The 13,806-nt window shown below is 32.9% G+C and overlaps 1 long non-coding RNA gene across 1 annotated transcript; it reads right to left on the bottom strand.

Moving 5' to 3' along the window:
* Positions 1–8,683: 8,683 nt before the first annotated feature.
* LOC127135691 (uncharacterized) lies at positions 8,684–9,269 on the bottom strand. The gene is made up of 2 exons (XR_007808646.1): positions 9,155–9,269; positions 8,684–9,022 (listed from the first exon to the last, which is right to left on the bottom strand). It is a non-coding gene; the product is annotated as an uncharacterized LOC127135691 (long non-coding RNA).
* Positions 9,270–13,806: the final 4,537 nt, after the last annotated feature.

Here is a 13,806-nt window from a genome sequence, read left to right as displayed (position 1 = left end):
TAGTTTTTTGCTAAAAAGATAACATGGTAAGCAATATGCGGCATCTTCAGATGGTGAATATTCTAACCATGATGGAAATATGCTAAACTAATTATGTTGAAACCTTCTCGGATGACCCTCGTTACCGGACAAACGATAGTTTTCTAAATGAATTTGATATGGACCCCATTTTAGATAAGCTCTTCGTATTGCATCCACTTGATTTGGTGGATATTGCCAAATCGGAGGACGCTTTCCAGGGTCGCGTTCCAAAGAATTTTCAAAACCATGATGCTCTTCAATTGTTAGATTCTCAAGAACTGTTTCAGATTCGGATGTCGGGATTATAATTTCTTCATCTCTCTCTTCTCTTTCAATTTCACATGCTTTCCTTTTGAAAAAAGAATCAACTTTCCTATTATTCATCTTTACTCTTCCTATAATATCATATCAGATCCAAAAATCAATTTAGAGAACATAAAAATTAAAAGAGAAAAAAATTAATAAACTTAATTAATAAACTTTAATCCGTTTTCAAATACCGATAACTTCACTATTAGAAATTAGCAGCAACAATGATTAAATAAACCTTATTACAGTGTATAACTATATTTGTAAATTACAGTGTTATGAATTGGCTTAATAAACCTCATATAGATTATTTTAACACATCAAGAAAGAAGAACCCTAAAAATCTCAAAAACACAAATCAAGCAATCACTTTAATTTGTTACTTTTTATAAAAGAAGAATGAATAAAGTTTTTTACTTGTTAGATGCCGATCACTTGAATCTGTTCCGATTCCGAGGCCGGTAGCAAACCCATATGAGAAAGAAAGGAAAGGTATGTGCTTTTTACCTTATCTGTATTTTAACCTAACTTTAAATGAAAACGAAAAAATAAAAATTAATTTTAATTTAAAATAAGGATGTTTTAGTAATTTAATATATATGAATTAAAAAAAATAAAAAGTTGAGGGGTGGCCGTGGCCTTCCCACGCCCCCCCTCAGTTCTGCCACTGGGTTGAATATGACTTTAAGATAAGTAGGATTTACACAAGGATCATTCAAAAATGGGGTGGAAAGACCCGATCTCATTTTTCTCCTAATACACTCCACAAACTAGTTTGAGAAGTCGCCTAATTTCGAAGCAATAAGAGGCACATTTTTCACCATGGGGAAGAAAAAGAGTGATTAGAAACTCTACCCCTTAAAAGGAAGAAATAGATTTTTCTCCATATCTAGACAATATAATTTCACACCATAAATCAGAGGCACTCGAGATTAACCTCATCCGCCATTTACTAAGCAACGTAAGATTAACCAAACACAAATCAAGAACATCTAGACCACCACTTTTATTAGGCTTACAAACATCAGACCACTTAATTCAATAGATTTTAGTTTCCTCTTTAGACCCCACCTCACAAAAAAAAATCATCTTTCAAACCTAAACATACATTTTTTTAAAAGACATAAATAGAACAAAGAGTCGAATTAAGATCACAAATTTCTGACGCTAGGATAGAATCCTCAAAGAAATAAGAGTAATCACGGGCTCCCAACTCAAGACTAAATTAAATATTTTATGGATAAAGTATTTCCACAATTAAAAGTTCTACTATAGTATTTAAAAATAACATTACTTATAGGTTTCATGGTTAAATTAACTCTAACAGTTTCATGGTGCCTGTTGGAAGGTTGTTATATTCTCCTTATTTGAAGCCCTTGCCTCCTAGGTTGACCACTCCTTAACTTTTATATTTCATAGTCCTAAACTACATTGATTCATTTGCTTGTACATGTTAAAAAATAGCACTTATCTTCTCTACATGTTGTTGCCTCTCAAAAGCCACAACCAACATACATTGTGAAGTGGTATTGAAGTATATTCAAACATAGGTTAAGGAGTCACATCTAATTCATGGTGATTTTTCAGGTTTATTGAAAGGTTGAAATAATCTTTTGTGATTATCTTTGAAGGGTTCTATAAATATCAAAACCTATATGCATTATAATATCACATAACCACTTACATATTCTAAAGAGAGAGAAAGAAAACAATAATAATGGAGAGGAAAATAATTGTTGCCATGTGCTTCTTCTTCATTGTTTTCTTAATTGCTCGTAAGTCTATTATATTCTAATATTTTTTTTCATTTTTATACTAATTAAATTACTTTTGATATATAACTTTTGTATTAGAAAACTAAAAAGATGCAAGCTACCTTTAAATTTAGTGTTTGATTTTTTAAAAACTAATATACGATTTAATTATTTGCAGAAGAACAAGTGATGAAGATTGAGGCATATTGTGAGGAACAAAGTAGTATTTTCACTTATAAATGCAGTGATCCAATTGGTGACAAAATATGTTCCATTATTTGCGTTTCAAAAGAAAATTCAATCGGTGGTTCCTGCAAAAATCTAAGATGCATATGTGACAGTGTTTGTTGAATGTTTCAACTATAAAATGTTATTTTATAGATAGATAGATAAATGATAAATAAATAAATAAGGAAACCAATAGCTATAAAACAAATTTATACCTAGCTATAGTTCCGTTCATGTATAGGTAGTTCAATGTCCATTTATAAAATAAATCATGACATTTTTTAATTATGCTTTTTTGAGAATTTATTATCTTCTCTTTCTGTGAGAAGAATATGATTTATTAATATGGATTAATTACTATTATAGTTACATGTGGTTTTATTACCGACTAAATTTTTTTTTTAAAATTTTAATGAATTTTTGAAAATGCATTTTTTAAGTAAACTTCTGAACATATTTATTACCATTATCATATTATTTATATGATTTGTTCAAAAAGTTTTGGTTATTGATTTCCGTAAGTTAGTATGTTTTTAATTTTGATTATTTTATTTTTTTCTGAGTCACATATCTCACTTTTGTGTTGATTTTAATTCATAAAGATAAAATCCGTAGGAAAATCCAAAATAAAATCCAAAAAAAATTTACGAATTTTTTTGCAGATTTTGATTTTAGGGATTAAACCAATAAAAAAAATGAGATATAAAGATTCAGACAAAAAAAAATTACAAAAATCAAAATAAAAAATTCATTAATTTACAGAAATTAATACATTATTTTAATCAAAAATCTTTATAGAGTTTGTTTGAAAGTTAAAATTCTATCTATGAAAAATGGCAGTTACATATCTACAAGAAATTGTAAATTTTGAAAATGCTGTGAAATACATATTTCTAAAAAATTACAAAGTAAATTTCATTGAAAATACTGATGTTCGAAGTTGATTTCCAGACATACACTATTTTATTTTGAACTTTTGATATCATTACCTGCGAAAAATAATACGAAGAATAATGCAAATATATTTGCATTAAATATAAAATTTTCTAAAATTTATAAAATATTTATTAAACTTTAGAGAAATATGTATAGTATATTGAGTGACTATTCTTATACTTGATATAATATGTAACTGCATAATAGTCCATGAGTTTTGGCCCAACTTTTTTTCAAAAGTAAAAGCTATTTAATTTCTTAATATATCTTATATGTTTTTTTACGCACCACCAATTTTTTAAAAATATTTATAGTTTTTGGAGATTCATCTTCGAACGTACTGAGTTCTGATTAAACGTTAAAGTATTTTGAAAATGTATCTCTGTAACAATTTAAAAAATATATCATGGATCACACTCAGTAGTAGGGGCGTTTGCGGTGTGGTTTGGGCGGTTTTAACGATAAAAATCGTCTGAACCGCAAGAGAAAAAAGCATGTGGTTCGATTTGGTTCGGTTGACTTTTAGAAATAAAATCAAACCAAACCAAACCAAACCAATGCGGTTTGGATTGGTTCGGTTTTTTAAAATATTTTTATTTAGCCATACATTCACCTATAGAAAACAACATAACTTTGTGTTTAGTCATTCATACATTACTAAATAACATCAAAACTTATCATATTTAGACAAAAACTTCTCATTCGATATACAAAAAATTAGATTAGAAAAAAGTGGAATAAAAAACATATATAAAATAGTAGCATGAAATAATATCAAAGACATTATAATAAAACATAAAAAAACATATGAGATGAGAGATTAGAGAAGACGAAAAAAAGAACATAAGAGATGCGAGATTGAGAAGAAATGTGTGATAAAAATGTAATTGGGGGAGAAAACAGTAATATAAAAGATGAAAAAGAAAGAACACAAGAGATGACATATTAGAGTAGAAAAGGTAAAATGTACATGGCAAAGAAGATGAGGAGAATGCGTGATACTACTAGAAGAGATTTGAGAAGGTTGAAATTGAAACCTAAGTATGAGTAAGAGAAAATCATTTGTAATTGTAAGGTTAATGCATACCAGGTTTAAGTTTTGGATTGGGTGTTGGATAATGAAGTTTAGGTCATAACATAATGCAATTTGATTTGGTTTAGTCCGGTTTACAAAATACAAACCGCAAACCAAATCAAACCGTGCGGTTTTGTTAAAAAATGACCCAAACGCATCCGAACCAAATGTGTTTTTTTATGGTTTCGATTTGATTTGGTTTGGTTTGTGGTTTTCTATTGGGTTGGTTTGGTTTTGAACACCCCTACTCAGTAGTCATTCTACAATTTAAAATATTCTGGAAATATATCTTCGTTTATTTTAGGGGTGGCAAACGGGCATGCCCGCCCCGCAAAAGCCCGTAAAAAAACGGGGCGGGGCAGGGCGGTCATAATTGAGGATGTGGGCCTAAAACTTAAACCCGCCCCGCAAAAAAGTGAGGGCGGGGCGGGGAAAGCCCGCGGACATTGCACTCTTTAAGCCTAAAAATACACAAATTTATGTAAACACACGTGCCCGCAAAAGCCCGCGAAAAAAACGGGGCGGAGCGGGGCGGACACATTTGAGGGTGAGGGCCTAAATCCTTGGCCCGGCCCGCCAAAAATGACGGGTAAAACGGGCCGGGCCCGTTTTGCCACCCCTAGTTTATTTTACGAAGATACATCTTCATAACTTATCAAAACAAAATTTTGCACGCTATGTTTTGTTTATGTTTGCTCAGATGAAGATTTAAACCATACAAATGATATGCAAATAATGACGTACATAAGTACAGATGATCCAAAAATGTCATATATAAATAAAAGATCAATAAATGTAAAAAAAAATCGAGAACAACGATAAAGTAGCATGATGTCAAAATAAAATACAATTCATAGTACTACTACTACTATATACTAATGCACTAATGTGTATGTCTGACTACGTCGCCTCTGCCTCCTCTTCCAGCTTTGCCTCCTCAGCCATCAATCCTTCCGTCCTCCAGCACTGTCTCCGGTACATCAATGCCCCATATGTCTCTATCATGATGGCATATATGACTTGCCTCACATTAGACCCATAAGGGAAGATACCTTTGTTAAATTCTGTTTGCGCAATCTCCATAATGCAACGACATCTAGGAAAGACATCTTCAACATGATCTAACTGTGTTTGTTTCTCCTCTATTATCTTCTGATGAGATGGCCTATGTGGATCTCCTGGAACAACATTGCTCCATTACGGATGTGACACCCTGAAGAACCATTTGATATATCCTTTGACGTAGCTCCATTCGTTCACGACTATGATACTTTTTGTCTCCTCTGATACTAGACGACTCTCATAATAATTAAGCATGTCATCTATCTACCTACGTGTCAAAGCATGATGAGCAGAGACAATAGGACGTCTAAGAATAGTCGGAGTGTAGCCAAACTTCCGTATGACATGCTCGGGCAGACGAAAAGCAGTGAGACATGATCTGCAGGTCAACCATATAGAGTATAACACAAAACTCAATTTTTTTAATCAAAATCTCAAAAAACATACAAAAAATTGATGTTTATAATATTGTTTATGATGTTACAGATGTTGATTGAAGTTCCCTTGATCTTTGTTGATTGAGTTTTGACTTGGAAAAGAGAAATAAGTTGAGAGAGTTTGAAGTTAATTTTGAGCAAAATGAAAAACAAGGAAGGAGAAGAGTCTGACGCGATTTAATCTTCAAAATATTTCGTAGATGCATCTTCAGAATATTTTAACGTTAACTGGGCTTTTAGTACGTTCGGAGATGCATCTCCAAAAGCTGGGAACATTTATGGGTTTTCGCATGGTAGCTAAGAAACTTAAAGGGTGTATTAAGAAATCTTTTTTTAAAATAAGGTTATATCAATAAAAGTTTTAGAAGATATGAGTTTTAGAAATAAAATGAAAGTATATTGGTAAATTCTAAAAATTTTCAAAAATGATTTATTAAATAAATATTTTATTTTTTTAAATATAATAAGAATTAAATAAATCAAATATTTTTATTTTTAAATAAATTTTAAAATATTTTTATGATTTAGCAAACATTTTTTTGTGAATTATATTTTTGGTAATACTGTTTTCGGTAGTGTTGTAATGACAGAGGCCTAAATATACCACCTTAAAAAAGGTTTAGATCAAATACTAAGAAAGAAAGTTTATGTTAAAAAGGGATAGTTTATTGCACTTTTGTGAAAAATTATAAATGTTTTTCAAATGCGGATATGCATTTTCGGATATATCAAAAATCCATACTATAACACTTTGTAAGTGAGTCACTTTTATTTTACCATAAATTTATTCTGAATTATATCACCGTAAAAACTATGACAATATACTTCCAGACACGTTTTGAGTGATATTATTATGTCATACCTTCACCCTTCCTCATTTTCATTAGAATTTATTATAAACAAACAAAAAAAGTGTCGTGAGAAATCCCATTTTCATAATTTTCAACATTTCTAACAACTTCTGCTACATTGCGCTTAATCCAAGAGCTTTCTCAATCCCTACTCCAATCTATTCAATCTAAGAGCTCCCACTTTTCATATTTGATCAGTTTTTTTTCTTCATTTTCTTCCTTTCATTTTTTATTTATTTGTGATATATGTGTTACTAAATAGGTCGTTTAAGGTCCATTAGGTTGTAGTTACACTCATAAATACATAGTTTATTGAGACATGGATTGACGTTTTTTGATGTTTAAAGTATTGGGCATGTTGGGTTTATGCGTTTTCTCTCATTTTCATGTTTCTTATTTTACGGAAACGCACTTTCGTATTTTGTCTGAATTTAATTTTTCGTAGTTACGGAAGTTCACTTATGTATTTTGTTTGCATTGTTTGATTTTACATGTCTGTTATCTAGGTTTGAGTTTTTTGATTATAATAGGATTTTTTTGGTTTAATTATAGATAAAACGGATAACAACCAAGATAGATTGAGGCACAATAGAGTGTCCCAACATGCATATGAAATTTTATACCTCAAGAGATAGATGTCGAACACGATGTCCTAAACAACATGTTCGACAAGATAAACTAGAATCTTGACAGATTAAGAGTACAAGATGATGGAGCAAGCATTAAAGAAGACAATAATTGGTAACCCGCTTCGATGCAACAACACCTACGTCTTGAGGGTTGACTTTCAACCCAAGAAAGGAAATTCACTATTAGTAGTTTAGTACAATTAGTCTTACAAGCAATAACAAATCCTATATTGTTCAATGCCTCTTCCTAACACTACCTAATGACTTTCTATTTAGGACTCCCCCTAAATATGAGAAACCCTCTCACTTTCCCTCAATCACTAAACCCCAATGATTGGTGATTCAATCAATTATCAATGTTGAATATTACAATTCAACTAGACAAACATTTTATGTCAAGTTACTGAAACAAAGAGGTGTACATAAAGATGTTGAATATACAACTCAACTAGACAAACCTTATATGTCAAGTTACTGAAATATAGAGGTGTACATAAAACAATAAGGACTCTTGTAAACCCTAACACTCTAAAATCTTTAATGTGAATGCTTGATTTTTAATGTAGGTTTGAGCTCCTTATATAGTACAATAACTCTTGGCTTTTCTCATTGGATAATAGTTATAATTTCGTCCAGAAATAATGTAGAATATATTGGATATAATTTGTTCCATAAATCTTTCCAACAAGATATGATATGTTTCAATTTAAATTTTCATTTAAATCAGAATAAATCTTCGTCTAACTGTCAAACAAATCACTGAATCATATTTCTAAACCCATTAGCAATAAAATCTGATTCAATCTTTGACGAGAAAGTCTACCAAAACATAGCAACAATAACATGTTGCACAAGGCCCATATATCATATCAATATGTTGTGACATCGTGTCTAACATGTGTCCCTTCTGCACCTCCATACAACTTAAATAAGCTAGATTAATCTTGAACACTTTGAACACTTTTTCATATTATTGTTTTGTAAAATGTAGGCAATCCAAAATTATCAAACACCTTTTTATTCCATATTTTCAACAAAATTTTGAGATCTTTAAATTTATCTCGGAGAGAACAAACCATCCAACCGATAACCCAAGAAGCCCTTGTGACCTTTGCAAAGTTTGCATACCCAACCAAAAGTTATTAAACGTAAATGGCTTAGACCTTGAAATCTGAGTGGAATATTTAAGCACTAGATGAAAGTGATTCGAGATATCTCTAAGAAGAGCTCACACATCCTTGCCCCTACTGTTCTGTCCAATCTGCTGAAACTAAAACCTGATTCAACTTACTCATCGAGAGTCCTTTCACTGGAACTAATGATATACACTTTGTCATTTAGAGTTTGCAAAATAGTTACTAATTATTTTGTAGAAAATCAATTTAAAATGAAGCAATAGTAAAAAACTTATAAGCATATTTAGCCCAAAATAAATATATTACATGGAGTACGACTAGGTTCTATAACTATTATACAAAGAAGAACCAGTCTTATAATATGATACAAACTGATCTAATGCAAAATTAAATTCGATTACAACTAAGAAAAACCAATAAACCCATTATTCTTTGTTTTTCTTTCTGACAAAAGAAACGAAGCATCCATGGAATGGTTGAAATTTAGTAATTGCCGCAACAAGGCTCATCATGTGGCTTATCGCTCTTTGATGCTCCTAGGCCAAGTAGCCTTCTACATCTACTCCAAGTCATTTCATACGACCCTATATCAAATAGCATATACATTACAATTAATAGGAAATTATGTTTCTCATTTTTTCTACTCAAGAATTTTTTCACAATAACATGTCTCTTCATACAAAAATTAATTTAATGTAAGTGGGAGTTTAACTTACTTGAATGAAGCTGAGAAGCACCAGCTAGTTTCATTGGTGTTGAAAAGACACAAAGAATGAGGGTAACCCAAATAAGAAAAGATTTTGTAGAAACCATATTGGTTTAGTTTAGGTCTCTATGCATTCAAGATATCGTAATTTATAGTTCAAGCATGGTTAGGTGTTGCTTGCCTTTTAAGCATTTTATTAACCAAGTCTTTGCATTGTGTCTGACTTAGCTATAACAACCAAGTTTAACTATGTCACTTGAGTTATTTTGACGATAAAATATAGGAACAGAAATATTGCGTCCTTTTCTTTCATGCTACTCGTAAACTAAGTCAAGATACAATTTAGAGACTAATTCTTAGTATGAACAAAAACTGTAGACATTAAAATTATTTTTTAAGATCTTAAACATTGACACATACTTAATACTTGAATTTAAGTTTTAACATTGGTGCATCCTTAATACTTTAATTTTATGTATGATCTTTAATTACGTATATGCCTTTTCAAAAAAATTACGTATATGTGACTGCATCATAATCTGTTAGAAAACTATTTCAGTATTCTATTTGCAGAGAAGTTCATTTTGCTTTCTACTGATTGTTCATTTTGGTTATTGTAGAATTATACAGTATGCAATGCTTTATATAGGCAATGCAGGTCTAACTGAATCAGTTACAGTTTGGATTTAGTTAGAGTTGGTTAGGAGAGGGGATTACTACTATGCAGCTGGTGCACAGTAGGTACATTTGCATGAACTTCCTAAGTTTCTCTTTCTCTACAAATTATTTACACTAAGAAAATAATTTAAGTAATTCATTAATGATTATATTTTTTATTCTCATCTCCTATTACACCATGTCAGGTCAAATTTCAACAATCTATTATATATCTAATTCTTTTCAAGATTCACATGTGACATTCATAGATTATTTTTTCTTTTGATTAAAATTTCAAATCTCTTTCACATTTTTTTTCTTCGTATTTTCTCACTTTTATTTTAATTTTTTCTCTATTTATTTATTATCACTAAAAATAATAATAATATATTTTTAATTTTAATAAAATTAACAATTTATTTTATCTCACAGGTCACTAACAACACCATCTCCATTTTATTTTAATCAATCATTGTCTTAATTTGAAAGGTAAAATCTTTATTTTCAAATATAAATTTTTTTCTTTCTCCATCTCACGGTTCTTTTTTCCCCCTCCTTTTTGTATGATTATTTAATACAATTAAATTTATATGATTATTATTTATTTTACAATTAAGTAAATCATTTTAAATTTTGTATATATATCTAAATACATTTTATATCGTATCAAATAATTTTTTTATCTCACGGGTCATTATCAAGACTGTCTATTTTATTTTAATCAATAATTTACCTTGATTTAAAAGACAATATTTATTTCAAAAATATCAAAATTTATTTTTTTCTTCATCTCACAAGTCTTTTTTTTCTTTTTGAATTATTATTTAATACAATTTCGATATAATAATGCAAAAAGAACTAAATTCCTTTCACTTTTCTAGCACTTAATATTTTGACTTTTTTTATACCATCTTCAAACAAAGGGCCACTTTCAATGATATTCAGCAAGTTTGGAATCATATGCTAAGTAATAATAAGTTTAAGATGAAAGAGGTATACAAAATCCTGAGTATAGACGACCTCCTTGAGATCAGAAGTACAAAGGTAACAAAATCCGCGGGCGTCTTCTCGAAAGAATATGCGTTTGTCTTCCATCCTCATAACGATGATCATATGGTCATCACCGTCAAGTGCGAAGAATAGGAGATCAAAAGAATCCTAGTCGACCAGGGAAGCTTCGCTGATATATTGTATTGGGACGCCTTCGAGAGTCTGCGTCTCGATCGTGAAGACCTGAGTCCCTACAAGGGATTGTTTATTGGATTCTCAGGAGAACAAATGCATGTGAAGGCTACCTCACCCTAAAAATCACGTTCGGAGAGCATGACCATGCTAAGGAAATAAAATTTAAGTATTTATTCATTGATTCCCCTTCCTTGTATATTATGATTATTAGGCGACCAATTTTAACCGACTGGGAGCCGCTTTATCTACCTTATATTTATGCATGAAGTACTCGCTCTCAAATGGGCGAGTGAGAGTGGTTCGAGGAGATCAGGAAATCGTCATGAAGTGTTACGCAAAAAACCTTAAGTTGAATAGGACACACCTTCTAGGCGTCAGGACGAGAAAGGCCAACCATGGGATAACTATGCCCGAAGAAGCTAGCGAAAGCAAGGACACTTCCCATACAACCTCACAGCGCGAAGAAACCTGAAAGAAAGAGGGAATCCTTTCTCCTCTGGAACTTCCTATGTTGTCATTATGTTCCCTTTATTTATTCATGTAGTCATATTATCCTTTGTTATTTACTTAGTTTGATATTTTTTCATTGGGATGAACTCTTTTCCCTCTGAAACTCCCAATTGACGAGGGTTTTTAATGAGGCATCTCATCCTTATTCTATATATGTTTATTTTATCTATGCAGGAAATCCAGATCCATGAGGCACAAATAATTATATTTGTTGGATCCCCTAAGGGAGGATCCTTGCTGCCCATAGACACAATTATATATGTTGGATCCCCTAAGGGAGGTTCCTTACTGCCCATAGAGGAAATTATATTTGTTGGATCCCCAAGGGAGGATCCTTGCCACCCATAGAGGCAATTATATTTGTTGGATCCCCCAAGGGAGGATCCTTGCCACCCATCGAGGCAATTATATTTGTCGAATCCCCAAGGGAGGATCCTTATCGCCCATAGAGGTAATTATATTTTCCGGATCTCCCAAGGGAGGATCCTTTCCCCGCACAGAGGAAATTCTATTTGCTAGATCCCCCAAAGGAGGATATTTGTCGCACATAGAGGCAATTGTATTTGTTGGATTCCCCGAGGGAGGATCCTTACCATCCATAGAGGCAATTATATTTGTTGGATCCCCCAAGGGAGGATACTTTCCGCTCATAGAGTCAATTATATATGTTGGATCCGTCAAGGGAGGATCCTTTCTGCCCAAAGAGGCAATTATATTTTTGGGACCCCCCAAGCGAGGATCCTTACCGCCAATAGATGCAATTATATTTGCTGGACCCCCTAAAAAGGATCCTTGCCGCCCCTCAGAGGCAACTATAGCAAGAAGACGTCTTAAGGTTAAGGTAAAATAACAGAAAAGTTAAACACTAAACACACTTAATATAAATACGCCCCCTAAGGGGCTACGTTGTCCCAAACAATTACAAAAGCCCCTGAGGGGGTCAAAAGGAATACAACAAAATACAAAATCCACAAAGGAAAAACATCATTCTCCTTGGGTTTCCTCCTCTAAAATTGCAAGCTCTGGCAGAGAACTCTCAGGTTCATCGCACTCCCCGATCATTCCTTCCTCCTGAGAGGGGAAAAGGTCAGGATCAGGGAAAAGTCATTGCGTCCTTATCCACCATCACCCCTCCTTTCATAACCTTGAAAGGATTTAAGGGTCTCAGATCTAGACTAGGGTATAAAAAGAGGAATTTCTCATTGGCCCGCTCAAAGGACACGCTAGAGGATGACACCACTTTATTGGTTAAATCAGAGAGCTTCTTATCTAAATAGTTTTGGTGGAGGAGAACTACATCCAAGGAGTCCTGCAGATTTTTTCTCAGTAGAGATTTCCTTGACTTTAACCTGAGCATCCTCAGACCTCTTTCCTCATTTCTCCTCATCTTGTTGGAGGGATTTCATTAGTTGTTGGCTCTCATTATAAGTCTTTGTCTACTCCTGAAGCCTCACCTTTAAGTTGCTAGCATCCTTGTCATACCTCCCATGTTCAGCATCCTGAAGCATCAGCTCCCTTATCCAAAGGGTGTCTTTCATATCTATGATAGTATAGGGAGATTATGAACAAAGGGCCTGGTACTTAGGGGGGAACTCTTTGGAAAATGGGATTTGCAAGCTTTTGAAGCGAAAGAGGTCGGGATGGACATCATTCAACCAGGGCGTAGGATTTACACCTGCTCTTCTTCCTGGCCAATAATAGAGGGGAGCCCTCCTCCAATCATTGAGCTTTAGCCTCTAGAAACTCTAAGGTCGAGGTCTCGACCTCTCTTTTCTTCCCATGGATGGTCAACCCCTTGGTGTGGATTTTTGGAATGTTAGCGCCTGAATTGGAAAACTTGATCTTTTCCCATCTTTCCCTGTGCTATTGGGAAGAGGTCTTCGCCATTTGGTTTTCATCAACAAATGTGGTTCAGAAAAGGATATAAGGGTCCAAGGACCACTCCTTGTGTGCCTAGCATGAAGACTTCCTCTAGAGTAGATCTTTTCGTAGATCTCGTTGTAAGACAACTAGCTTGTCACATGACTTAATTCATGAAGGGTCCATGACTCTGGGAACCACTTCTAGAACAAGTTTATATCTTTGGTAGTTGCATAGGATTAAACTTCAAGGACCTCTCATTGTGTGCCTAGCATGAAGACCCCATCCAGGATAGACCTTTTCGTCACATTCGTCATAAAACAGCTAGCCTATTATAAGACGTTGATATGATTGGATTCCATGATCTTGGAAACCTTATCCATAAGTCTAGAAACTATCATGTGAGTGGCTATGGGTATAAATCCCAGAGCTTCCCATTATATGGAGACC

Source organism: Lathyrus oleraceus, chromosome 4 (assembly GCF_024323335.1).
Source record: "Lathyrus oleraceus cultivar Zhongwan6 chromosome 4, CAAS_Psat_ZW6_1.0, whole genome shotgun sequence".
In the NCBI taxonomy this organism is placed as follows: domain Eukaryota; kingdom Viridiplantae; phylum Streptophyta; class Magnoliopsida; order Fabales; family Fabaceae; genus Lathyrus; species Lathyrus oleraceus.
The sequence above is the reverse complement of the archived record's forward strand: the minus strand, read 5'-3'. Positions and strand labels throughout refer to the sequence as shown.